At 37.3% G+C, this 4,604-nt stretch overlaps 1 long non-coding RNA gene across 1 annotated transcript in view; it reads left to right on the top strand.

Moving 5' to 3' along the window:
* Positions 1 to 3,389: 3,389 nt before the first annotated feature.
* The window catches only part of LOC125970630 (uncharacterized), a 1,431-nt gene continuing 216 nt past the window's right edge, over positions 3,390 to 4,604 (top strand). Inside the window, exons 1-4 of the long non-coding RNA XR_011086956.1 lie at positions 3,390 to 3,404; positions 3,550 to 3,612; positions 3,731 to 3,965; positions 4,117 to 4,248. This is a non-coding gene — a long non-coding RNA (uncharacterized lncRNA). The remainder of the gene's footprint in view (positions 3,405 to 3,549; positions 3,613 to 3,730; positions 3,966 to 4,116; positions 4,249 to 4,604) is intronic.

Raw genomic sequence — 4,604 nt, 5'->3', positions numbered from 1 at the left:
AACCGGGACGTTATGTTGCGTAGATAATCACATCCTGCCCAATGACTGTTTCTTTTTGTCATGAACAACCAGTGGCGAGAAGTACAAATACTTAAGTAAATTTAGTGTATATGAGTAGATTTTTCCGGCATCTGTACTTTTCTGTGGTGTAGCTGCACCGTCTGATAAGTTAGTTTGTTCAGTGACCACATTCATATCCCAAAATAGTCGTATTATTACAATTCATTTTCCTTATTAGAATTAATTGAAATGCCATTAATCTGTTAGATAGAGTCTCACCAAATAAAGCTCAGGCAAAGTCTTGTGATAGTTTCTGTACAAAGGTTTGCAACATCCACCTCACCCTCAAGTTTCACTAAATTTTGTTTTAAGGAAATAGGTAAAAATATCTGTTGCCTACAAACAGGAAAGGTTTCAAGGTTTTGACTTTAAAGGTCAATGTGAAAGTTAAACACATCCCTCACGCTCGACATTTTTGGTTGGTGTCTTTTGGGTCACACATATTCCACCTTTCTTCTGTCCTGGAAAATACCTGTGTGCACTAATTCATGCCAGTCCCTGGGCTCACAAAGGGCTGAATAAGCTGCTTTTGTCTGCTTGACAGCGTCTCTCAGCCTCCGTGTCCACAGACAGCTCCTGGCTTTGTCAACGTGACAAAGACAAACGACGACCCCAGGAGACACTTCCTTGTCCCTCTGCTGTTCCGATAAAACGTTCATGTGTACTGGCTTCCTGGATTGATCCTGCTTTCTCTAATTGCCTTTTTCTTCTTTTCTTTTTTCTTTAAACATGGCTGCCGTTAAATCAGGACATATTGTGGACTCGTGGTTAGAACATCTGCCGTCATTGGGTTTAGTTTTGGGTTTGAATCTCTGCCTTCCAGTGTGGAAGTTTCTACAAGATAGAAGTGGGCATAAATTGGGGACATTTGCTATGGTTCAACAGGAAGCAATTTTATTAGCTTTCTAGAGGATACTACTGTGTGACTTACAATAATAGTAAATAATAACAAGAAATAAGAGTGATAAAAAATATTTAAATATATTGAGGGAAAAAAGTACTAGTTATTTTAGTTGAAACATTTGTGAATATGCGAATCCAAGGGTGCTGAACCACAAGTATGCTTGGTCAAATGCAAATGTGTTTTTCTGGTATTATAAATAAATGAATGAAATAATATTTGTGAAAATTGCCATTAATTTAAAGTAATTGTGGAAAAAATACAGGATATAAATTGTTACTATGAACACGTGCCCCCTGACCTGACCTGACCATGGAATCAACCATCAATATAATACATCATAATTGTACAGCGCTTTCACAACAGCTGTTGTTGTAACAATGCTAAATTCTTATCGATTACCATCTCTATTCAGGAACAATAAATAGATACCGTACGTGGCAAAAATTGAGACCCCCCTCAAGCAATTTTGATCTCAGACAGAGTCATCAAGTGTAGATTTAAACTTTCATGAAATCTTTGTGAGGATCAGAGGTTTGGATAATGGATGGATGGAAATGTAGCAATGTTGTGGCTAGTTAGCATAGCAGGTATGCTTTGACATGAGAAAGGAGGGGTGGGTACATTGTCAATTGCGCATGTGCTGTGTGTACGTGGCACGACCACAAAGAAGCCGATGGAATTTATTGTCCACTCAGAGGCCGGCTAATGTTAATAAATGAGCGCACGCTTGACGATCCATTAAGAAGTGCTTTGAAGCTTCGTTTACGAAAAGACACTCCTGTAACCTGCTGCCATGCAATTTAAAAAGAGGAATAGTCCATTTCAAAGCGCATTTATCCACATGAAGATTAATACGCTTTTGGAAAAATATTTGTCAAAGTAAAACACTGGCAGTTGTTGTAATCGTCACACGTAGTGGTGCTACATGTGCTTAATGCCCATAGCCATTTGTCTAGTGAAATGAAGATGGATGATGAAGGTGTGGCAACATTCTCTGAAAAAGTCTATGAAAATTGTATGACAAAATGTAGGTCCAGAAGAAATATGAAAATACAGGCAGGCAGGCGGGCAGGCGGGCAGGCGGGCAGGCGGGCAGGCGGGCAGGCGGGCAGGCAGGCAGGCAGGCAGGCAGGCAGGCAGGCAGGTAGGTAGGTAGGTTGGTACAGTACACGTACAGTCCAAAATTTCACGAAGCATTGCAGTCATATACAAAGCAAAAGAACTACTGGATTATCATTCACTTCAGACACTTTATTGTTCACTTGTCTTGCCGTATTTGCATTGCTGTGCTGAGGTTTGGGGAAATACATACAAAACTTCACTAAAGCCACTTATCATCCTGCAGAAGCAAAATTTGATTTTTTTTTCAGTTTGTTTGTTTGTTTGTTTGTTTGTTTGTTTGTTTGTTTGTTTGTTTGTTTGTTTGTTGTATGGACTTAGATATGGCATTTTAAAGTGTTTTGTTTTATTTTTTTCTCTTTCCATGTTTTAAATATTTTTGAAATAGAGATATCAATCAATCAATCAAAAAGTTAATATTGCATTTGAGTTTAGGATTAGTCCTGAAACAACTCTCACTTGTTCACTCTTCATACTTGACGTGTGCGAAGGCGACAAAAGCTGCATATCTGGGTAAGTTTTGTAATTACTCAACAACGCAGAACTTATTTCAAAACCTCATCTAAAACATCAATCAAGTAAGATGAGAACCAAGTTAAAAGACTCGGTTCATACAGTTTTTTTTTTTCTTCAACTCTTGCAGCAAAGCAGGGCGAAAAAATTCTTATTTTAACAAGACATGATTGGATAGATAGATAGATAGATAGATAGATAGATAGATAGATAGATAGATAGATAGATAGATAGATAGATAGATAGATAGATAGATAGATAGATAGATAGATAGATAGATAGATAGATAGATAGATAGATAGATAGATAGATAGATAGATAGATAGATAGAGACCGAGCAGCGATCACATCAAACCCAGCAACAGCATCAATAGTTTATTTGTTTATTGTGTGTTTATTTCATTTTTTTGTGAGATTTTTAAAAGAAAAGTGAATCAGAGGTATCCCGTACAAATTTTTAGTGACCCAGTTGTGGTTGTACATTCTACCAAGATTATTGGAGGTAGTATTTCTAAGTCCTCTATTTGGGTCGCCAGTGACTAATTTTTAACCTGCAAATCTTTAAAAATGCTGGTTAAAAACAGCCCAATTTTTCACTCAGCAGTTTTATGGCTTGATTGCAAAACAGCTTCTTCTGCTTAATTGAGTTGCTGCATTCTTAACTAGCAGGAACTCATAATCTTGATTTGTTTGTTTGACATTTTCTATGGGTGCAGTCATATACGCCTTGCACATTCCAAAACTGTCAACCGACCATATATAAAGCGCCTTGTTTTCCTTGTCAGTATCAAGCATCACGACTGCAAAGGTAACTTCACACAATTTCCTATCCTACTGCTGAAACTTTAACTGCATTTTTCCATTTTCCACATAGTTAGATACAAATGAAAAACTGTCATAGTATATATTGACAGAAATATTTGCTTGTTTTTTTTTTTCTTTCCCTATTCCAGATGGCATTTGCTCTTCACCTGTTGTTCCTCGTTTGTGGAATCAGTGGACTCTTCACTGGAGTCGTAAGTTCTAATCTTGTCATTTTTGAACACATTTTTTATGGTGCTTAATGTATAGCTGCGTATTTGTGTGTAAATGTTCGGCAGTCAGATTTTAACAATGTGCCTTTGTTCTTCGAAGGAATCTTTCAAATTGACTGCAAAAATAGGTTGGTTAATCTGAATAATATTGCAAATGAACTATGATTATTATTATTATTATTGCTACTATTGTCACCAGAATTGCTAAAAATGTCTTATTTTGCTCCCAAAACAACCATTGTGCTGCAGCCAATAGCTGCCCTCGAGGCTGGACTCAGTTGGACTGTAAATGTTACATTTACGAAGATGAACCGAGGTCTTTTGCTGATGCAGAGGTTTGGAAGAAAATAGTTGTGATGTCGCTTTATTACGAATAGTGATCCTTCTACGGACTGAACAATTTGGTCCAGAGTCAATATATACCTTGCAAACTGTCTGACAGATCTAGATGAGTGAAATTAACTTCTGATTCTCTTTTTCCTTCAGAGCGTCTGCAACATTCTTGGTGGAAATCTGGCCTCCATCCACAATGACTTGGAAAATGCATTTATTGTTGAAGTGATTCGAGCAAATGGTGACGAGACGGAGGGCTGGATTGGACTCCATGATGCAATTTTGGTAAAATATTGACCAGGACAAACATTCTGATTGAATCCATCACTTGTGTTCAGTGAAAGTATTTTTGACAAATGGAGAATGAAAGTGTTCTCCCGACTCTTGTCTTGTCACCAGATTAAACGACATATAGAGTTGAGCAATTAATGACAAGAAAACACGTTGGAACAAGTGTTGTTCCACCAGTTGTCAAATATGCACTGGCAGGACTTGAATTCAACTGCAAAGCAACCAATGTAACATTATAAAAACGAAACATTTTTCTTTCAATATAATACACTTAAAATTCATCAACATTCTTTATAATCACGCAATCTTGACCTCCACACTATCTAAAATCGAAGCATCGGTTTACGTGT

Source organism: Syngnathus scovelli, chromosome 6 (assembly GCF_024217435.2).
Source record: "Syngnathus scovelli strain Florida chromosome 6, RoL_Ssco_1.2, whole genome shotgun sequence".
NCBI classification, from domain to species: domain Eukaryota; kingdom Metazoa; phylum Chordata; class Actinopteri; order Syngnathiformes; family Syngnathidae; genus Syngnathus; species Syngnathus scovelli.
The sequence above is the reverse complement of the archived record's forward strand: the minus strand, read 5'-3'. Positions and strand labels throughout refer to the sequence as shown.